The sequence below is a fragment of the Falco cherrug genome, chromosome 17, assembly GCF_023634085.1.
Source record: "Falco cherrug isolate bFalChe1 chromosome 17, bFalChe1.pri, whole genome shotgun sequence".
In the NCBI taxonomy this organism is placed as follows: domain Eukaryota; kingdom Metazoa; phylum Chordata; class Aves; order Falconiformes; family Falconidae; genus Falco; species Falco cherrug.
Window position 1 is genome coordinate 324,755 of NC_073713.1, and position 24,184 is coordinate 348,938.

General features: G+C 40.0%; 1 long non-coding RNA gene across 1 annotated transcript in view; it reads right to left on the reverse strand.

Annotated features, from left to right (window-relative positions):
- Positions 1-8,933: 8,933 nt before the first annotated feature.
- LOC114016128 (uncharacterized) overlaps positions 8,934-24,184 on the reverse strand; it is a 47,484-nt gene continuing 32,233 nt past the window's right edge. The window contains exon 2 of the long non-coding RNA XR_003560429.1: positions 8,934-9,191. This is a non-coding gene — a long non-coding RNA (uncharacterized LOC114016128). The remainder of the gene's footprint in view (positions 9,192-24,184) is intronic.

A 24,184-nucleotide genomic window follows, 5' to 3' on the forward strand; every position in this document is an offset into this window, starting at 1 on the left:
TCCAGGGAGGCTCGTTCACTTGCTGGCCTCCACATTCTCTGTGAAAACTCAGGACTGAAAGAACCCCCCATGCTGTTGCCATCTTATCCATGCACTGCTCAAGGAGCAGAAATTTCTTGTGGCTGGAATGGTGAGTCCTTAGTCATGTCCCTGCAGAGAACACAGAACTTCCTTTATTTTATTTATGTTTTTGTTTTCATTGTCATAACTCTTCCCTTGAGTTCCCACCCCTCCTACTCCATATGGCATCTCACAAGGGAACAATAGAGAGTTCTTCAGGGGTTTGTACCATAACTCTTCAGAAGCAAAGTACTCTCTAAGGAGCTGGTTGAATTTTTTATCCCAATTATTTCAATATTTCTACTGAATTTCAAAACTAAATACATTCACAGAAGAATTGGCAGTGTTCAAGTGAATATTTTTCATTTTTACTTTCAATCAACTGTGGAGCTAACCAGAACATTTTGAAATTTGACTCTCTTGCCAATGTCTGCTGCAAAGAAGGGAAATGTGGGAAGGGTGGTGGCAGAAATGTTTGCTAATTTCCCTGTTTCTTCTCTTTTCAGTTTGGGGCCCGACCCCAGAATCAGTGAGCCAGCTCCTCAGGCTAGAGGAATAAAAGTGTTAATGAGGAAGCAAATACAGTTTAGAACTTCAATTCTTATAGTCATGGGGGGAAAAGCAAGAACAGCCACAATTTTTCAGGCCAGACTAGTACGCCTTTCTTTTGCCAAGTTAATATTGTTTGCATGCCTCCTTGAAGGAGGACTAGGTCCTTCCATACTGTGCCAGTGCCCCTTTAAACAAACACCTCGTAATACTATAGCTATAAATAGCACCGAGGTGGAAATGGCTGGATATGTTTCTATGCCCTCCTTTGTATTCACATTTTTCAAACATACAAACCTTCTCCCCTTTTCCCCTGCTTCTCCACAATGTGCAGTTATATATAGAATATTTATAATAGTCTTATTTCTAAGCAATTTTCACCACTGCCACACAGCAGGAAGAAATTGAGAAATTGCTAGTTGTTTATTTATTTATTTTTCAGTGGAAATATGCACTTAATCCTGCACAATATGGAAATATATACTACATATATGGTATGTATTTAAACACATAGCGTGTATATATAGATAGCTAGATGCATGTTTGTGTGTGCATTTTAAATGCAGACCATATTGATTTCAATGTGGAACTTATAAACATGGGAGATATTCTTATCTCTGCAGGAAATAAAAGTGTTTTGGGTAATATTTATGGGCAAGATGGTGACCAGCTTATACACCCCATCATTCACAAAGCTTCTCATTTAAGTCAGGGGAGGGACACTGGGGGCTAACTCTTTGCTAGTAAGAAAGGAAATTGCAGTCTAAGTACAAAGATCCCACCCCTGTCCCAAAGTCACTGCAGACTACTTGAAACTACAGGACTATATTGGGGAAATACCAGCATACACTTGCCCTCCTCTCCTGCCCCTCTTCACTCATCCCTTGTTGGCAGCTATTAATGGGATATTAGACTTAATGGCTAATTGCTGCATAGTCCTATTAGCGATGCCTCCTTTTTGTCATAGGAGAGGGGAAGAGGTTTAAGGGGATCGTGGCTCAAGCCAGCCCGGTGCTGTGGCAGAGGCTGGCCAGAGTTTCTGCAGTGCAGTTTGATGGGGGCCACCGCTGCCTGGAGGGCTTCAGGGTGTCAGGCAGCCCCGGTCAATGCCGCACAGTGTACCTGGGCTCCACATGGCGTGTCTGAAGGATATGGCCCATATGAGAAGGAAATGGAATTCCTATCATTGAGCCTGGCTTGCGTAGGGCAAAGGTGTGTTTACTCGAGGTTTGCTTCTCACTCAGGACCCACCCTGCCCAAAAAGAGAGGATTCAGATCTTTCCATTTTTGAAATCAAGCCTGGTGGCATAGAAAAAAAGAGAGGAGAAAGGGGAAGGGCAAAACTTTGGTCAGCATTTAAGGCAGTCCCGGGTGCTGGGTTTATCCTAGGCCTGCTGTCCTCCTAACCTTTATGAGAGCTGTATGAAAAACCTTACTGGTTTTAGCAGAGTATAATGCTTGTAGAGTTTTCTGTAAGATCTGCTGTGCTGTCCTCAGTTCAGGGTCCTTCTCAGTCAGCTTCGAGCCTCTAGCGGGAGCCAATAGAGGATGCTCAGAGTTCAAAAGCAATGCCAATAATGCCTTCACAGATTCCCAGAACGTGGTGTTAACTTCTGGCAACCTATAGCTTTTGTGTTTGTGAGCTCAGGTGGGCTTTTCTTCTGTTTATTAGCCTACATGCACTTAAAATCCCTGTTAATCAATGGACTTTGTAACCTCCTGCGACAACAAGTTCCTCAAATCCGTTGTGGGCTGTGCGAGAACAAGGTATGGCTTTTACAAGATTTTTCTAATTCAGAGTGGGAGTTCTTTAGGACTGGGACTTCCCTGCTACATGGAGAACATGAAATATGTAATAGAACAGTAGCAGGTTTTGAGCTATTTTTTCTTGAATGCATTTGACAAGTCCTGTCTATCAGCTTAGGGAAATGAAAAAGAGCAAGCATCTATCTCAGCCCTTTTTTCATCGGTATCAGGCAGCATCTGAAGGAAAGCACTATTATTTGAAAGGATTAGACCCTGAAGAATGTGCATGGGACATGAGAAGCATTGAAGCACAGTGGGTGATACCAGGAGCATCTGTGATCTAAGAAGCCCTCAGAAAAGTGAGGAGGAATGTGTGGCTGTTACAATGGGTTCCCTGGAATGTCAAGTGAACATGTGGGTGCCACTGGGTGCTGCTGAGAATGCAGAACTGTCTAGGTGGGCGCCAAGATATGCACTAAACAATATGAAACATGCCATGCGAAGCCACTGTGACAAAGGAGAGGGGTGGGGGCAGGGAGCAGGGTGCTGGAATTAAAACATAGATTAAGCTCCCAGTATGTTTTGCTCTCACTTCTGAAGTATCTGTCTCATGCTGTTCTCCTCTTAATCTGTCAGTTACAGTTAATAGCTGATCAGAGCAGTACTTTAATGAGTCAGCCAGATTGTTTGCATAAACAGTTGCTAGGCTGATGTAACCAACAGCAGTTTGATACTGAATTCTCCCTGTATGACTTACACCTGCACTCTCCTCTCTCTCCCACCCTCTGGGTTGTTTTCTGCCAGAAGGGCACCTGAACAGGCATGGTTAAGCAGTAGGTTGTTTTTTAAAATGTATTTACATCCGTGCAGCATCCTTTTCCTTACCCACTTCCTCCTCTCCCACCACCTAGATGAGATTTTGTGGCTAAAGCACTCCAGGACATGACTTCAGGTGCAATAATTTATAACTAGAGCTTTGCCAGCCTTTTGGAACTGGGTGTGAATTATTAAGCTCTGTTTCTCACCTCAGAGTGCCTTTATCAAGATTATAATAATAAAAGCAGTACAAGAAGAGCTAAGTGCAGAGCACAACTTGGGAGATTACATTCAAATGCTTTTCAGTGTGCTCTGACATATTTACAACTTAAATATTTTGCTTTGAAGTGATTTCAGGCATTTCGTATCAAGGCAATAGTTTTGTCTGAAAAACAAATGTTTGCAGTCTCGTTCATTAATTACTATTATGAGAGATTCGAGCAATCCAAGGCTTAGGGCTACACAGGTTCTGATCCAAATCTGTTTTCCTTGGCCTCATCTCAGCACTAGCAAATGAAAATGGCTTTCCATTTATGCAGTGCCTTTTTCTGTGACATTCTGAAAGCCCTTGATAGAAATTAATTAACCCATAATGCAAATCTGTCAAAGCTGGAAAAAGAACCCCTGACTCTTGAAAGGTATTACTTTGCATGAATATCTGGGCAGAATGACTCCCAGGATGAAACTTCTGATGATGCTACCATGCTTGAAAATGTACCTTTTAAAACATTTTTTACGTAATGCTGTGTGGGCAAAGTGAGCATTCAATATTATTCTCTTCCACAGATGGGGAAAACAGTCACCAAGTGACTAAATAATTTGCTCGTAGTCACATAGGAGAAGAACATAGTGTTCCTCATTCAAGCCACGTGCCTTTCTTATTCGTCTCCTGCATACTCACGATAGTACAGGGAATCTGAAGGTTTAGATTCGTATATTTTGCAAATAGTGTAAAGTAAAGATCTGGTAATGTTCTTGTTGTGGACTAGGTATTCCTTCCTAGTAGACTCAAGTTAACCTTAAATATTCTGCATTGTAAAAGGCTATAGCATTCCATCATTGAAATGTTTGCTTTGCAGAAGTTAAGGTTCCCCTTTTAAATCACAGGTGAGAGAGACTTTGAGATCCTCGAGAGGACATGGAGCCATGGAAATGCCTTCCAATTACTGGTACTAATGAACAGAGATGATTTCTTGCAGCTCCTTTTAGGACATTGCTCACGCAAACCTGGAGAGTCAAAACCTGGTGACGTCACTGCACATGGCTGCCTGTCCAAGAATATTGGCACAAAGAAACTGGCACCATTTTGACAGAAAATGGACAGGGATTCACTTGTGCAGTGGGAGAGAGTGTGATCCATGTGATGTTTAATTTAATTTACTTTCAGAGGAATATGCATAAAGAATATAGTGTAACAAAACTACAAAAATGGTTTATGTAAGTGTTGGTTTTTAAATAGAAAATCACACACCAGTTAACAGTATTTTAACATGACTCTAATTCATGTTCCTTTTGTAGTTTTGATCCTATGTGTTATTCAGCATGACGACAATTGGACTTTTTGTGGCTGAAATATCAGGTATATATGGATGTGCCTCCAAAATTTCTCTCTGTAATGTTGCTTTTATTCAGTTTGTGATCTCCTGGGCCTATTTTTTAGACATGCTGTGGATTCGAAGTGGCATTTCAAGTACACAAGATGTTTCATCTTCTACAGTCTGCAGGTGATGCGTATGTTTGGGCGTGGTGATGTTCTAAGGATGAAAAAAAGGAAATTTCATTAAACAAAACCCAGTACTGAACATCTGTTGAAATTTTGGTTGTCTTTTTTTTTTAATTTCAGCCAGTGTACTGGTACTGGAAAAAACTGAAAGTAAAGCCTTTTGATTAGAACTATCTTCCCAATGGAGAACACATTTTGTGGATAGCAGTGTTTATTGGGTGACAGTGGCTGCTTCCCTTGACGGGCTCATTCAGGTCAGCTGGAGCTGGTGGAGGCAGGTGTGGTGCTGCAGCAGGAGGGTGGTGGGGATGCTCAAGGAGAGAGGCCAGCAGGGCTAGTTTGGCTCCTGTAGAGTATGGCTCCAACACCCCTATGGAGAGTTTGTTCCCCTTGCACCAAGGTAATTCTGACTTCTTCTGTATCAGTTTTGGTAGTGTTGACTGTAGAATGCATTTAAATGAATGTTCTGGAAGTTCATTTGTACAAGTGGACTTGTGGACTTGTCTGTTTCTGTGGTTTTAGAGGCTTAATTAAGGCTCTTTGGTCTTAATTTTCAGAGGCTAGACCTGCTTAGCTCCAAACAGCTTCAGGGAGAGATGAGAGTGCTTGGGAATGGTGTAAATCAAACCGATTGTTATTTATTTCATTTTTTTTTAAAGTCTGAATTGCACCAGCACCTCTTTGATTGAGAAGGTTTGTTACGGTATTCATTATATATTACAGCAGTCCTTAGGGAGCTGCTTGGAACAGGTGTCCCATGCAGCTGGGAAGCAAAAGTCTTCCTCTTGCTGTTGCCAGTTTCTTCCCTTTCCCAGACAAAGTGAAGCTTTGCCACGTTCTGGGCCCCTCACTTGTACCCAGATTATCAATCCAGTGTGTAAAGCTATTGTGCTGTTCAGGCTTGTGGGACATAGTAGTAGTTCTCAGCAGAACTACAGGAGCCTGATGGCCAGTGCCATTTCTGTGTGGATTTGCTAATGCTGAGGTAAGGGTGAGCTTCACCTTTCTCTCAGTGGGGCATTCGTAGGGCTGCTTGCCTTTGTCTGGTCCCTATTTTATTGGCATTTGCATGGAATTGAAGATCTTTCAGGCTTTTACTGTGTGTTCTTGGTTTGTCTGAAATTAGCCAAAAAGTTTAAAATTTGGGATGTGGTAGGAGAACACAGACTGTAAGAAACCAATATGTACCTTTCTGCTGAGAAACCAGGCTGAAAACAAAAATGCTCCTTTTTCACCGTGCTTTGATTGCTTCAGTGCTGCTACTTGTATTTTGCTTTAATTTTCAGTTTTTGTTAACAAAAGGGATGCAAAATGATAAATAACACAAATGTGTACCATTTCTTGGCCATGCCAATTTTATTTTTGTTGTTACCCGTACCAATAGCATATCTACTGCAGTTGCATATGTAATAGCATCTCCCAAACTTCTCCTGGTTGTGGTTCCTTAGAGAGAGGCTTTTTTTCCTCCTAGAACCCCTAACTGAAATCAAGTAACGCTCTGATTACTTGCATAAATATAAGATGAAATTTTATATTGTCTGTGTTTTGTGATTTTTTTCATGTAAGAACTACTGGCCCATAGGCAGCAGCTAAGATCACTTCCCCACACCTTCTGGCTATATTCTTGATAAATGCATAGGGGGAGATAGTCCCTGCTGGGGTACTTATAGTCTGAATAAACAAAGGACCGAAAGGGAAATGGGCACCAGCAACACAAGGTGACACACAGGGTTAGTGGCTGGGCTCAAGGGGCAATGTGAATCTCCTGATGCGTAAGGCAGTGCTGCAGCCTCTGGTCTAGGCTGCCCTCCCCACAGGTACTTCCCCACCCCACCCCCACCCCCCACTTCATCTACCCGTAGTCACGCTCATTCCTGCTCTCTCCTTCACACACATGCTTCTGCTAAAATATTCACTGGGAGTATGAAAGCAGCTGCTCTTGTAAAGAAACAACCTTGATTGTTATTAAGAAAATATTCCCAGCCGTTCAGGCTTCAGCATGATGTTGTGAGTAGCCACTGATATTTTCCATAAAAAATGCCCAAAGGGAAATAGGTGTCCAGGCTTGTTCATAGCCTGTTGTGGGATGGATTCAGCATGCAAAGGGTTAAAGATTAACAGAGCTGGATATGACAGGCTGATGTGCTCTCCAGGTAATCGGGATAAACTGAAGCTCACTATAACAGGGCTGAGCTTGAGCTGCCTGTAAAATACAAGCACCTTAGAGGAGGGTGGGGCGGCTTTCTTAGAGAGCGTCAGGGAGTAGAGGCAGGAAGGCAGGCTGGAGGTTTTATTCCTCCCAGTCAATAGGTCTGAGGATGGCTGCTTGTTCATTTATTATTTCTTTAGTGAGGCTGTACTGGATAATCAATATGCTGCAGAGGAGGTTTTGATAGTGTTCGTACATCCTGGGTGTGGTACACGGGCTAATCTGAAAGCACTGCTCCGAAGCTGCGCTGGGTTTTTTGCTAAGCTGCCAAGACAGATCTCTGTAAGTGGCTGGGTTTTTGTTTTGGTTTGGTTTTGGTTTTTTTTTCTTCCTCTTCTCTCTCTTCTTCCAAGGCAGGCAGTGGGAAATGGCTGCCTTGCTAAAAGAATGTCAGTGAAGCTTTGTGCTTCCCATTTATCACTATTGTTTTCTGCATCCAGCCTATGTGAAAGGGTGGGGTTCTAGAAACAGGCATCCTATCTGTGATGCAGGGAGACTGAGAATTTCTTTCTGTCTATAGGAAGGCTATAGACCTGTGCTGTATAACTAAGCATATCTGCCCTGCAAAGCACAGGGTCCCTCTTCCCTCCCCTCAATATGTCAAGCTTAAACCTTTGAAACATACTATTTTCATGCTCTGCAGGGACTTTTACAGGAGGATTAAGGTACTTCTTCAGTGTATTACAGAGAAAGAAACATTATTCCCTTTAAAATAAAAGTATTGGGGGAAAAAATGCTTACAAGTGCACTACAACTAAGTATCATGTTTCCTAGCATAGTATAAGTGCTCTTGCTGGCAGGCTCCTGTTCTTTATAGTGCTCTTGAACCTGTGCTAAGTCCTGCTGAATTCAGTCTGAATTGGATATTCAGTTGAAGATAGTGTCCGGCTGATGATACATCTTCTGGTAAGGCAGCAAACACTGCAAAACAGGTGAACTTTGGTCTCCTTTTTACACTCACGTGAAAAACTAAGTGGGGAATATCTGGCACTGGGAAGTATAGCAGAGCTCACGGCATACTTTTTATGATGTACTGGGTGTAGCCTTGGGATCACAACTGTGATGGTCCTTAGACATCTTTCCAAACTCTTTTCTACATTAGGGTCTTGCAGGTTAAGTTCTAGTTACCCAGAGCAATGCAGAGCTCTCTGGTCTTCCCTCTGTCAGGAGGCTCATCCTGTGCCTCAATCTGCCAGGCAGGGTGATGAGGAAGGAAGCTTCTGACATTCTCTAAGGGACTTGGAGACTATGAGAAAGCAAAGTGGAATTTATTATTACAGTATATTAGATCTTCGCAAACCTGTAAAACAGGGTGGGGGGTTCAGCTTAATAGAACGCTTCTTGTGGCCAAAATAGAATTGCTAATGATTCTGAGATTAAAATAAATAAATAAAAAATTCTTATCAAATACGAGCTGTAAATGGTTTCCCATACCCAGAATCCATTTGCTCCGGTAGCTGTCTGACTGTAGGCCATACAGCGTAAGGATGTCCAAAGTAGCTCTGCTCTTTGAAATATAGATATTTTACCTAATGTTGGCTTTTTTCTGCTTTTTCCATTACCTCTAGATACTTGCATGAAGAAAATGTGGTTTGCTGTTTTAGGAACTCAAATATTAGAAATGTCACACTCCTAAAAAAATAAAGAAAAATCCCTTCAACATTTCGTCTTTAGACTTTCTAACCTCTTGGCCACCTATCCTCTTTCTCCTTGCTTGACTTTGTCCTAGTTAATATTCCAACAGGTGTTTCCATTTTCAGTGGAATTTTTTTAGGCCGATGTCTCAAGAGGCCTTCTGCATAATAATGCTGTATTCATTATGTGGCAGCATTACTGGGAGAGAACTTTATTTTCTTAACCCCACCATTTCCCCTTCTTCAGTGAGTTCAGGGGGTGGAGGAGGGAGCGAGTTGTGATTTTCACCATCTTCTGCTACTTTGTCTTTCGGTAAGACCGCCGCATGGTACCATTTCACATAAACCCTGTCCGGAGGGTGATGAGGATTAGGGGAGGGAGAAGTGAGGCAAAAAGTCTCTTCTCTTCCACAGTTTGCAAGGCATCTCAGCTTCTCATTCATATTTTGCTTTCCTGTTGAGAGACCAATGGGAATGACAGAGTTAAAGATAATGAAATTAAAGCTTGTAGGCAAAAAAAAAAAAAGATTCATCCCTTTGTGCCCCCTGGTGCGTTCTGATATAGCTAGAAATTTACTGTGGTGACATTTTGGTTTGAGGGTTAACAGGAGCTGCTCGTTAATTCCTACAGCAATCTGAAAGATGTGTTGAGGTGACTTCTCTGCCTCTTGTGAAATTCACCCCTTTCTACCTCTGGATGATGCTGAGCCATCACTGCCGGAGTGCGATGACGTTATATGTGAACGTAAAGCTAAAGAGCAAATATTTTTTTTCAAGGTTTTACCAAGTTTGATACTTTTTAAAATGAAGGATAGAAGGGTTTAAGAACTATGTGCCAAAGCTTCTCCTCAGTCGGGTTTCACACTGCATGAAATGCTGGTCTGTACTACCGTTGCACTCTCTGTAGCAGTAACTATGAGTTTGGTTCATTTCCAATCAAAAAAAAAAATGAACCAGGAGGGAAATAGAAGACTAACAATACAACAGTGTAAGATTCTCACGTTATTCAAGGATTAGTTGGTTATGATTTGTCCCAAACTGACCAAAGTAAATGGCATTCCCACCAATGCAAATCAGTGAAATTCGTTGCCATGGGACATCACCAAATCCAAGGGCTTAGATGGTTTCAAGAGAAAAATGTGGCATTTGGAGGAATATCCAGAGATGCAACAGTATATGTATATGCAGATTTGGAGACTGATGCATACCTTCATGTTACGGTACGTGAACCTGACCTAGGAAGTTTCCAAGTTGTTTATTTCATAACTGCGTTAGTAACTGACGGACCAGCCTGTAGAGCTTCATGTCCAGAATACAGAGGAGGAATAATTCTCTCAGCCCTGTAGATTTCGAGTTTATACATGTATAATAAGTAAATACTTGTCTGTAGAATAGTAACCAATCTGCACCCATCAAGAATATGGGAAAAAGGAGAAGACCTGCAAATTAAATTTTAAGGTTAGCTTGAAACCATCTTGTTTGCCCTGGGTTCACTTCCATTACCCACTCAATTTTGAGACCCTTAAGGTGCATGTCACTTGCCTTTCTTTCTCTGCTACCTCTGATAACTATCTGTAAGACCGAGTGAGCAGCTTTTTTATTTTTCTACCCCTTTACTGATACTTTGATAGTAAACTTTGGAGCAGAGGCTGAATTTAGCTGTGCGTATACCCACCAGAACAGAACACTACTCTTGTAACCGCGACTGGTGATGCTCTGCTATTATCTGCTGTTCTGCATGCTGTGGGTGGATGGATTGCACAAAGGCAAGCTGAATTTCTTCTCCTTTGGTAGCAGTGATCACGCTCCTTTTGTGGAACAAAGGGGTGTCCCCTAATGGGTGCCCTCACCTCAATATGTTAGTCTTGATGGAGATGCACAATTCCCTGTCTGATAGGTGAGATAATACCTGCTAGGGGTTAGGAGATCTTGAAGGAAGAAAACTGAGTTTTGCTGCTGTCTGCAAAGATTTTTTTCATTTATTTATTTTTCTTGGTAAAGTGGCCAACAAGGAAGTCCTGGCATTCTGGGTGTTGAGCATTGATTATTGGGAAAAGATGCTTAGATAACCCTTCCAACCTGAGTACCTAAATCAGGACCATATGTGCCAATACTTTCTTGTATACTATAGATGTAAAATATCACATAATTATATATTATGCCTGGCAGAGAGCATAAGGAAAGAGGGATGTGAGTGCTGAAGCAATATAGGTTCTTCTCTTATAAGTCCATTAAAAATTGAGTGCACAGTAATGTTGTGCTATTCTTAGTACAGATAACTTTTAAAAAGGTTAAGACCAATAAATTTGCTTGCTGTTGCAGAGCTGCTAATTCTAGCATGGAATGGGGTAGGTGACCTCAATATGATGCTACAAATTATTGGAAATAAGACAATTGCAATTCTTGGAACCTCTAATATTGATTGTGTAAGTAAATCATCTATTAAATGGCAATCTAATTTGAAAGGCATACATTGAACTGAACAAATAAGTGAACTGATCATATTCAGATGTTTTTTAAAAAATGCAACCCTTCAGCTTGGTTGATTGGGTTCTTATAAACAAATGTGGAAGTGGAAGATGAGATTACCATATGTACTTAAGGCTTTTTTCTTATATACTGTGTTAGCCAGACATTAAAGACGGGGTCCTCCGAGAGACTGTAGCAATTATTGTTGCTATAATTTTTCCAACACAGTCAAAACTATCTTTACAGTGGAACTTCCTTTTCCAGGTTACTAATACATTAAATTATTAAATAAATAAAAAACAAACCAAAAATAATTCAAACAGATTAGATTTATTCTAGTTGTTTACTTGAGCAATGGCAGTTATAATTGACGTTCTTACCAAGCTCATAGTAAAATCCTAGTTTACTGGTACATTATTTTGGTGTTTGACTCTCTGTCTCTTTAGAAAGATACTTCTTGTTTGGTCATCCCTGTAAATACATGTCAAGTACCCTTTTAAATTTGATGGGCTCACTGAAGTATGTTTTGGGAGCATCTAAACTGTAGACTGTGGGATACTCGGAATCCTGACTGCAACTTATCCTGTTTGATATATAGAAGTACTTTATAAGTTTACATGGCTCATGTGTATGGTAACATTATAGAAATTTGTCACAAGTATAAATATTTTAATAGTTAAAAATATTGACCAAGATAAATACCCCTGTGTCACAAAATCTTCATTTCAAGAGTAATATGTTCTTTTTTCTTTAAGGTGGGCTTTGCGGTATGCAGCTATTACAAATGTTTTTCAATATTTTAAATAATGAATAAATATTATTACCTACTGATCCCATCCTTTATGTTTACATTGCATAATTACTACCCATTCCTGATGCTTCATAATAATTGACTTTATATTGATAAATAGATTAGCTAATACGGTAAATGATTATTCCCCAGTAAATGAATCGGTAAGCTTTTGACTTCAAGTGTCCTTAACAATAAATGCATGGATTCAGGACAGCTTATGCATTTTACATTCAGCAGCCCTTGAATAAACACCCAGAAATCAGGAAGCAGCACCCAGATTTGCTCCTCCTTCTCCATTGCATGTACTAGCCACTTGTTCTGCTCCTCCTGAATTTGCTCCTGTGTTCCTTGGTTCCTAAAACCACTGCTGTACTGACAGCACGGACTGGCTTTTCTGGAAGACTCTGGAGCTGTTTAAACCCTTTCGAAGGTCTAAAGGTGGGGACAGATCAGAATGAACTTCTGGGTGAATGCTCTATCCTCTGCATCACTGTGTAAAATGTAGGTGTCACTACCCACCTTTCTGGCAGTTTGTTTTCCCCAAAAGAGAGTAGCTATATCTACTTAAACTTTTTTGTGTGTGGGTTTTTTTTTTGGGGGGAGGGGGGCAGCAACAGCCTAGCCAATTACCATAGGATTAGCTCATACAGGGAAATCGGCACAAATGCATCTAGTGTCTGGATCCTACAACAGATCTTGAGCTTATTAGACCCATTTCAGTCAATTCTGGACACTGGCTTGCTGCAGAACCGAAATGCTGGAACTTTCAGATAGAAAAAGGGGATTGAGGCTCCCCCCTGGAATAGCTGGCTACTAATCAAGGCAATTTTGGATCCATGTTACAGACTTCGGTACCTGAAGACCCCCTAAGTCTTTTCTGGGTCTGACCCAATCTGCCGAAGGAGTTGACAGTCAAAATGATTTATGGGAGTAAATTCTAGACCATATGTTGAGTGAAATCTTGGCTCCATTGAAGTGAGTTGTGGGGGAGGCAGGGACACCGGCCTGGATTTCATGGCATCAGTTTTACAGCTGCTGTCTGCATGTGGGAAGGGCAATGGGATATAGAACAAATAACTTTTCTGCTGGCAAGGAGAACGGAGCAAGCTCTGAGCTTAATTCCACTGTTCATTAAGTCAGTAGTAAAATCACCGTTTTAAGGGAACTGAGGATTGAACCTAGGAACGACAATATGATTTCCTGAGTCTGTCGCGCAATTTGGGTCATTTATAAGTCATTTATAACTAAAATAAGTCATTTAAAGTCCCATCACTTTCTTTCCTCTTTTGCAGTTGCTTTGTTAACTATAGTGCTGTCTAGATGATGTATGGGACCTCAAATATCAACACACATTATATAATGCATAAATATGCTATTCCAGCCTCATTACAGCACCAGGATTAGAAAGCAAAAAAAAAAAAAAAGGGGGGGGGGAAGCTAAAATTAATGCAGCAAAATTGGAACCAGCCCTTAAATGGATAGGAATTGTAACCTGACATTACAGTTCTATAGCATAGCATTCAGTTTGCTGGGTGCCTGCAGTTGCTTTATATTAGGGTCCAAATCCTGGAAATGTTTCAGCATGTGCTTATCTTTAAGCACGATATATAATTCCCATGGCTACTCTTTCTGGCCTGTGACTCCATTAGGGTGAAACTGTAGCTGAACTCTGAATTCCCTAGACTTCTGCTGCTTTGCATTTTTCAATGCTTCCCGCTCCCAGCATTGGTATTAGGTACATATGTAAGATTATGAAGATTCTTACCGGTGCTGTGGGCAGATATCTCTGCTCAGCTTCAGAGGATGGAGAAACTTCTCATCGTTCCTTAAAAGTATGACTTATTTCCTGGAGCAGGTACATAGCTACAGGATTGCATCTGGAGATCTTTGACTGGTAACCACAGTGCTGGTAATTTTTCCCTTTGCAGAAATGCAGTACATGTAAGGCAAGTAAACTTCTAAAGGTATCAAGGAACTTACATGCCAAGAGGAATTTCAACTGATGTTAACATTTGGGAATTTTTATCAAAAAATGTTTCACTAGCTAGTGCAATTTTATATATTTAACAAGGCTGATGGCTGCTTTGTCTAAAGCAAACAGGATGTTTCGTTGGTTTCTTTTTCCTTGAAACATTGATGTTTTTCTCAATTATCTTTTTTTCTTGCTGTATTTTCATCATACTTTAGATCAGCTATCTCTTTCAATACTCAGTACTGCTAAGTCAATAGAAATATGATGTCTTGGTATGACATCACAATGTTATAATTCAGCTATTGCTTTGGGATTTTTCTCAGCATGCTTAAGTGAAAATGCAAGAAAAGGCTATTTTGGGTCTGAAAGGTGAATGCAGGTTTGAATGCCAGTGAAGCAGACATGTTGATGACAAAACAGGACTGGAAGGTACACAACAGTTTGTCATCTGCTTTGCAGCACAACACTGGCTGTCAAGGACCTCAGTAAGAATACTGAGCTTATGTGTCTGTGGTAACCTATTAAGTTCACCTTGGTGATCAGATTCAAGATATCTCTGAGTACACTAGACTGCAAAAGCCTGGTTATTTATGGTCAGGTGAAGGAAGATTGTAGAAAGTAGGATGGTTCCAGAAGCTTTTGGATATTGACATAGAGAACTAGCCTGCATGGACAGAGCTAGGAACTGCTCTGTCCTCCAAAGGTAAAGGTACTGCATATGCTAATTTATCCTAGCTTTGTGTGAGATCTTTTTTAATGCACAGCGTGAGAGAGTATGAGAGTAAAGCAATCCAGAATGGGCAGATGGTATGGAGGAAATAGTTGCCTACAGCTGCTGGGAGCGGCAAATAACAAAGCAATAGCAGCCAAAACACAGGCAGATCCAACCATGGGACAGGGAAAGCGGAGACCTGGAGTTTGGGCAAAAGAGTGAGAGGTGGGAACAAGTTCAGCTTTCAACATTTGGTCAGTGACAGGTCTGTCTGTGAGCTGAATTATCATCTTGTTGATTTTTATGATCCCTCTGCACTGTGTCTCAGAAAAATCAGTAAAGAATTAAAAACTGAACTGTTATATTCTAAATTTTGACAGAATAAGTTGACTTAGACCTTATTTCTCTAACCAGCTAAACAAGATTGACTCTTAAGAAGTGTTTCTGTGACTCCAGGTTTTGGTACAAGCTGTTGACTCTCATCCAGAGCAGAACAACTCTGTTCTTCACTGTCAACAGAGCTGTTGTCAAGAAAGATTTAGGAACAAATGAGCTTGAACCTTAATCTCTCCACAGAGGTACAGTAGAAAGCATACTTGCTCGCATTTCTCCAGTGCCCACCCATTGTGTAGTCCTTGAGCAAATTAACCTTTTAGAAAACAAAGCCTGCAGTTCTGATATAATCAATGTTTTCTGGGTGCAGACACACATGAAATCAAGACCCATGTGGAATGGCTCTATGAAATTTAACAATAATAAAACCAGTAATGGAAAAACTTGTTGGTGAACCTAGAGTGCTTACTAGACAATAAGGTTATTTCTTTTCTTGGGTTTTTATTTAGCTATCTTCTAGAAGTCTATAGCAAGACTTTGACTGTATTAAATTACACAAAATGGGTAAATTCTTAGACAAGTGATCATTACCTGTGAAGACTGGAACTCTTCTGTAATTTGGGGGAAAGGGAAGATCTATAGAACTCCTGTTGTATCATAAAGCCGTTCAAAAGGTTTCACATCTGTGTTTATAAAGATGAAAAGTTCACCATGCAGGGAAACTCAATTAATGCACAGGTCAGATATGATACATTTTTCATTATGGTGCTGCACTTAACCCTGACTTGGTGGTAATGTGGAATTCCTAATACTTTGGTCTACTGAGCAGGCATAGTTAAATTTGCTCACGGGTAAGAAAAAAAAACCCCATATGATGCCTAAGGAAGCAATGTCTATTTTGAAAAAAACTGAAGCAAAATATGTCAGAGTTTGTTTGGAGGGGAGATTATGCAATTAACTGCAAGTATGAGCCAAAGCCTTGTGAAAGCCAGCTGCTTCAAAACTTCTGGGACTGGATCCCCTTCTTCTTGCCTATACCAAATGTGATGGATATTTGAATCTCCTCACCTTGCTGCATTCTTTATCTGGAAATGGAGCTGGTTTTCCTCAAAAGCTTTGAGTACTTTTGGGAATGCAATGGGCTTGTACACTTTACCATTAGCTCCAGCAAGCGCAAAACAACTCCATCTCAAATTTACAAGGTCCTGTTTTCTCATTCAGCCAGGGGGTGGAGGTGGTGTCCTGTTTTATTCAATTAGATTTTGGAGGTGTGCATTATTTTGGAATGCTTATTTTTTGAGACTCTAGATCATCCTCTGTGATGGGATTGTGAAAACATCTTACCTCAGAGAAACCAGAACATGGATGACTTTAAATCTGTGAAAACTTAAGAACTGAAATCATATGTGTTGGTTATTTCTCTCTTTTAACAGCTGGGGAGCTGGTAGTCAGAGAGGAACTGATGGGAGCTGGATACTTATGACAATGAGAGAACCCCATTTTCTAATGGCATTATTCTATTCATTCTCCATTACGTTATGTGTTTTTCTCTGCCTCTTCAGTTATTCCAGATAACACTGCGGTCCCGAATGTGGTCTCAAGATAGCTCCCTATGTCATACAAGAAGTTTAGGACTCAGCCTGAAGAGAGAGTTGATGCTCTTTGATCTAAGAGCAGGGTTTTCAAAACAGAATTATCCCTTCCTTGAGCCCTTTAAAAACTGTGTTTTGTAATCAGTAAGAGGTGGATTTATGATGTGAAAGACTAAACAATCTGTACCTCTCCTTTATCACCAGCATCACACTCTCCTGCATTCCTCCTCTGCTCCTCTTACTGTGATCATCCTGGCTGCTCTTAGTCCTAGTGCACATGCAATATCATGAGGGCAATGTGACCCATCTGGCGGTAGACCTGGCAAAATGGATACGCAACTCTTCTGGATTTACTCCCACTGCAACTCCACATCCCACTAAAAGGCAAAACAATTAATTAAAAAAATACTTTGCTGCTCTAATAGGATTCATTTGATGTGTGGCAAAACTCAGGAAGAATTTTGAAAACCAAGATTATTTGGTTTGGTTTTCATAGAGCATAAGTAGTTTATTTAAAAATCCCTCTCATTTGAGGAAAACCAGTCTTTCAGGTAATGAACATCCTGCATATAAAACATTATTTCTTGGTTTTACAAGTTCTGGGGGGAAAGACTCTCTGGTTCTATAAGAAACTGAGTAGGATTACATAGTTTTTTGATTTAATCTCCGCATGTGTTAATTCTGCGGTGTGTTAGTTTTTGTTAGTTTCAATATCTTCTGATCAAGCCAAAGGAATTTCGTATTCTATGTAGTGTTGCTTGGTACTAGTCAGACTACCAAAAAAGATCTGCCCTCTTAAAACAGAAATAGCACTCTTACAGAATGGAACTTCTGGGCATCACCCTCACTGCTGCTGTTCTTTTTTCTCTGCTCTGCAGTATCATAAACCACCTTTTGAAAGACTTCTTTTATGAGATCATTTTTGGACAACATAGAAACAGTAAGGTATCAACACCTGCATTTTTAATTTCTAGAAATTATTGGTGCCAGGTGGGAAAAGAGTGGGAGATTGAGTCCTTGCAACAACCTTTGCAACTGGATCTTTACAGCGAGCAAGAGAGACAGCGAAAAATAGTCAACATTATTTCAGCACAGTGGGGAAGAAGGGATGAAAGCTCTGCAAATGAATTCATTGTGACAACCTTTGTGAAGAATCTGAGTGTTTGATCTTTTAAAAGATTTAATAATTCTTTTGATAGATTAAAGAATAAACTGGGTGGGAGGAGGAAAGGAAGTTTCTTTCCTCGATTCTGTCAAAATAGTAAATAGAGCAAATAGCTAAACTTAGTAAGCTTATCCCCACACCACCTTTTTTTGGGTGTTGGATGCATGTCACGTTACAGTCTGAGCACAAGATAAACACTTGGAAATATGACCCTTCGGATAAAGATTGTGGACAACAATCTAATGCGCTTATGTCCAGTGGAAATTGATCTAAAAAGCAAAGTAATTGAACGCTTGGAAATCGGTGTTTCCACTGTGTAGTGATTTATGAAGTCCTACGCGTCTCCAAAAAGCCAGACCTTCGATCACAGTGTTGGTTTTGCTTTTTTTCCTGCTTTACCCATATATTCTGTCACTTGCTGAGGCCTTCAGGTATCTGAGTGATGCAGGGTTTTCCCTGGCAAACATCTTCAAATGGCCTGCAACTTGTGAAGCCAGGCTCTGAAGGTCTTTGCACTGACACTGGTAAACTATATATTAGTATATTTTGGGGGTTCTTTTAGCTTTAAAAACTTTGCCTCTGAGATCCTGTTTTTAAACCTAACTCAGACTTGTGATTCTGTGTTGCAAAAAATAAACTCCTGTTGACATTTTTTGAGGTATTGCTTAAAAAACCCACAAACAACAAAACAAAACCCCTCAAAAATTTAAAATGGGTAGATTTTTCTGTTAAAGGACCTAGTACTACTGTCTTTAAAACAAGGAAATTAATTGCAGAAAAAGGTGTTCTAGGGGAATCAAACCTCTCCTTTGAAACAGTACTGATTCCTAAAAATTAACAGAATTTTTGGTTTAGGCTGGCCATTAGGTTACCTTTAGTTAACAAACAGAAGACAGTTTTGACTGGTAACAGCTGTCATATGTATAAGTGGGAAGGGGTAGGAAGACTGTATAATCATTTCCTGATCAAATGCTGCCCAGCCTTTCGTATGATAAGACCCCAGGGTCCTACAGAGCGAGCCAGAAACTCATCTGGACCAGAGCTGAACAGGAAGGGCACTCAATATAGGTATCTATTTCAAATGACTCCATGTAATGAAGATTAATTAGACCTTATTTACCGATCTGACGTTAAATACACATATCCAAGGTCTCGGGCTTCCTCACACTACCAAAGAGCTTCCATGGAAAGCCAAGAAGAATAAACAGTGGTAAGCAGAAGAAAGAGGATCAACTCCTCTGCAAAGTTACTTTAAAAATGTACCAGTAATTACTTTGCTTATCCACATGCAAGTATAAAATGTCATAACACGTACTTCCAGCAAAAAGTAATGCAGGAATAAGTTTATACGTCTGTTTGCACTAACGTAGCTGGCTTCTCCAACCACGTTATACATAATCTTCTTTTCAGTGGCTGAGGGCGTTGCTTCTCCTTTATTTCAAGCACACTATTATCGGATACAATCAGTTTCCTAGAAAAACAACAAATTCGGGTACCTACTTTTAATTTTTTCAAGTTTAGTCTAGACTATGAGATAGAAAAGTTACCATTGCAAAACTCTGAAGTCCCATCAAAACCTTTCTGATCTGCTTTCCCCTGAGACATCGCTCAATTGGTGTACAGCTCAAATAAAGTTTGCAGTGATCCTGTACTTTGATCATACAGTTTCAGGCCTAGGATCTAAGCTAATCTTTCAAACAGCACCAATGGGGAGTAAGATGCCAATGCAGCATGTACTCAAATTGAGGATGTCGGAAAGTGATGGGAATGACTTGCTTGTAATTTTTCCAGCTGAAGGATGCATTTGAGTAGCTGGCAGAATGAGAGACTACATCTGATGCAATCAGTAGCATAGGCCATTGCAAAGGCAGACTAGGGGGTTGACTTAATAAAATACTTACTGGGTACAGACTGTCCCCAGTTGCTACTTTAGAAAAAACAGGCAGTTACTATCAGTACAAAGAAAACTTAGGCCATGAGTGGGAAAGGAGCTGATCCCTGGCTCCTCATGGAGTGTCTCCAGCACCTTTGGGCATGCAAAATCCTTGTAGTGTCTTATTGTCGAGGCTGCTGACTGCTCTCATTAACTTCAAGTGGAATCGAGTGCTCAGCACAATGGAAAATCAAGCCCTTCACTTTTTAAAGTGATCTTTTGGGTTTCATATTTATTTGCAAAACAGGGTAATATAACCTGAGAAAATGTTTTTCTCCTTGCACAGAGTTTTAGGTAGACACATATAGGAAACGCATGTTCTTCTAGCACAATAGCAACTTATGAATAAAATCATACTTGTATTTGCATTAACACGGCTGGCTTCTCCAACCAGTTTTACATAATCTCCTTTTCAATGGGTAAGGGTGTCATTTCCCCTTCATTTCATACAACTGTGCTTTGAAAATGTAGGGAGGAAGTATTTAAAGAAAGTCCGCATTTTATGAAAGGGAAAATTGCCGGCATTCCTTTGTGTGTCTCAGTAGGATTTGGATAGATTACTCATACTTAAAAAGGAAGGGAGCTTTTGCTTTCTCTCCCCCTTTTTTAAAAACTTGCATTAACATGATGTATTGACATATTACAAAATCCAAGGAATGCTGGAGACCAAATCAACCGCGACTCTGTCCACAAGTTGCAACAAATTCTTAAAACATCGTCACCTTCTGAAATAAAATTGTCACGTTTTGGATACAGGCAACTTTTATAAGGACTAAAGCTTCACATATTCAATAGGGACAACAGCATGCTCTCTCGCTTTCTCTTGCTTTCTCTTTAAAAATTTATTTTCCTTTTTCTTACCCACCCCCCCACCCCCCCATCATCCTATAAGCTTGGTACGAAAGCAGCACACTTTAACAATTTTCATAAATCAAGCAACTGGAATAGATTTTAATACAGAATTGTATTACTGCAAGAATGCAAGGCACGCAGGCTCTAAGCACTAACATTTCTATTAGTTGAATGGAAGCCAATGCTTTAGCTGTAAGCATGTTAAAGGAAAGTAATTCTCCGCTATGTTTCTGGGGTCTCTGATGTCAAAAATCCTCCCTGTAAGTAACTCGCAGCTTTTTCAAAGTTGTCCTTGTCTCATGGGTGTTACAACTGGTCAGTCACAGTTTGAAGAGTGTGTTTTACTCTTCATGGTCAGATATGAAAGTCTATTGAACTATTGTTCTCTCTGACATTCTTTGATTAAAAAAGTCATGTAGAAGTAGAACATCAAGCTTCAATGCTGTAAGGAGCTATTAGCTTAATAGTACATTTCCATAAAGGCTTCCTATGCTTTCTAGGGCGTATGTTTATATTTGCTGATAGCTCTTTGTCAGTTCGACACTTGTTAATCAACCATTGATGATAATTGTCATTCTTGCAAAGAACACTTCCTCCTATGAGGTCATAAAGACATTTTATACACTTAAATGCACTGTGTGCATATGTGTGTATGAATCTACGTGTCTGTTTATATTTACAAAAGATGTTTATGCTGACACTACTTTTTTGGTATATTCGATATTTCTCTTCTTCCTTCCCATTTTTTTTATTTAGCAAATACTTTCCATTGCTAAACCATTAACAAAATTTTAAAGGTAGAGGTGAATTTGCTGCTTAAAACTGAGGAAAAAATGTAAGGAAATGTTAAAGGTGCTTTTGTAAAAAACTGATAAACATTCAACAGTCTTTCTCATCTTTTTTCTTAAAAAGAGAAGGGGTTTTGTGACATCAGTTGATGACATTTTCATCTAAATCCATTTTTTTTATCTCATTTGAAAAGCACTTAGCTCAACAGGACTCTGTACTTTCACTGAGATTTCTAGGTATTATGTCAAGCGTCCCAACTTAAGCATGGGCAAAAGATAACACTATTTACCATTCTCTCCCTCAAAAAAGAAGGCAAATACATTAAGACATCTGACACTGAAGGTGTCAGCCTTCAAGCTGAATTTGAAGGTATCTCATTTCATATTTCGGCACTGAATTTTATTTTATTTTTCTTTTGACATTCCACAAGTTTTTGATGTCTTAGACTAGCCATAGTCTACATCTCTGAAAATTAATCAGATTTTGAATTGTCTTTCAAGGCACCACTTTACTAATGATAGTACCTGAACATGTGGATTCCTCAATTTGCAGTTTGGGTTCCCAACATCAGGCATTTACCTTCAGAGACCAAAGGATTCAAAAAATTTATTTCCATTTGCATGTGCCATTCTTTGGAGAACAGAGCCCTATTCTACACATAGCAACATGTATCTGTTGTCACAGGGCAAAAAGATGGCTTGGGCATTGCAGATTGCTTTTCTGCTGGAAGGGAATACTCTTACATTCTCAGTTTAATTGCCCTATTTAGACTGGTGTACCAGTCTTGGAGCAAGAGTGGTCAAATAATATGCAGGATAATCCCTTCTTATAGGAATTTCAACCTAACCTCAGTGACTGGTACCCAGGGACTGATTCTGGCTCAAGAACTGACCTCAATCAGAGTGCAGGGCATATACAGAAAGCAAATTATCTCACTGTTTCCACAGTTTTCTCCCGAAGGACTACAGAACCTTGCATAAACAAAACTAATTATAACACCAAAAAAAAATCATAAAACCTTTGCTTGCAGGCTAACAAAAAAGAACCTGGAAGAGTGTATGTCACAGTGCCATCTACTGACGCCAGTCACAAAAATATAGGAAAAATACCCAGTTACAGTAACAAAATAAATAAATAAGGCCAGGAGTCTTGGAAGGATTATAGTCCTATGTTTAAAGGAAGGACATGACTGCTAATTAATCTGACAAAAGAGAAAGCCTCACCTGCTGATGCGCTGTTCATCACACCAATATTAGAATTCTCTTCAGTGCAATATGTTTGGTTATTGTAGCTCTTGGAAAGAGACTGTTGCATCGGAGGAATGGCTGACCGTAACTCTTAGTGCCAGCTCCCATATTTCTGTTTTGTCTTGATGAACGCTTTATACTGTAGGAGAATTACAGCCTACTAGGCAAGCAATTTGAAAACATAAAGGAATTCCATAAAGGAATGCAATTGTGAAATAAAATCTGTTCAGTCTAATGTGCAATAACTTTATCTGGCACAGAAAGTGAGCAGTAAGTTGGAGGCAAGTAGGAGCAACATGTAATCCAGTTGACATAAATGAAAAGATGATACTGGCAGAAAATTGGGCTGCATATGAATATAAAGGCTGTTGAATAACAGGGGTGGAAAATGACATGCTTAACAGTGGTAAGGTGAAGACAAAAGAAGTTCAGGAAACATTCGTATGAGAGTAGCCAAGTACAAGTCAATAAGGACTGAAATTCCTTGCTCCTAGAAGCAGAGTAGAATGCTGAAGCCTACAGTCTTAGCTGTGTTAAGGGTTGCCAAATGGTAGAGTGTCAAAACAATTAGAGTTTATTCTCTCGTTGCTAACATGCAAGCTAAAGTGGCAGCTGAGATGTTCTGCAAAAGCATTACTAAGCAAGAAGATGTATCATGTTCTGTATCACTTTCAGTAATTCCAAGGTAAGAATAAAATGAAGAATGAGAAGGGAGTGATTGGGAATTGAAAGGCAGGCAAAAAAAAAACCAAGTCAAGAGGTAAGCAGACTGCAGAATGTTGATTGGGAAGAAAAAATAACCACATATTCTTAAGCCTTATGTCAAGTATAAGAATTCAGAAGGAGGATAAAAGTGAGCACCTGAACTGTATTTGCTAAGATAGGTTGTGGCAGGGGGAGCTGACATCCCGAGGGAGGCTAAGAGGTGAAAGTAATCTTCACAAAGTAGAAGTAGAAGAAATATTAGAGTGGTTACAAGAGAGCAAGCAGGAGATGTTTAGATTTATGAGTTCTTTTGGATAGCAGCCATGGTTTGTCTTTATTTCCTAGTAACTGGTTCTTGGTTTGAGCTTCATCAGGTCATCAGATTAGTGCCATCAGCTCTAAAAGGTTTTCAGTGCTTTTTTTGGATCATCTAGCAGGCAAGGAACTAACATGTGGAGTGCAAACATGATCTGCTTTTTTCTTTTTTTTTTTTTTTTTGGGGGGGGGGGGCGCATGTCTTTATCATAAAAGCAGTGGAAATAAGTAAAAATAGAGAGGGGATTTCATTATGGCACCATCTGTCTCCTTGCCGTTAATATTTTTCTCAACTTTTTGAAAATTGGATTTAAGGATGCGTGTTGTAGTTCAGAACTTTGCTGCTGCTATCGAGGGATGGTTTCAGGAGGGAGACCTAATCCATGATAAAAGCTGTCCATCCGCTACAGCAGAAAGCAGATGTTTCACGGAAGTCAACTGGATGACATTGATCTTTAAAGTAACACACACAACAGAGTCTTTCCTTGGATTGGGGCCAACAAATGAATTCTAATTTATTGCTCTTCCTGGGTCTTGGTTAAGCCTCATGCAAGGCATTTCTCCTGATAC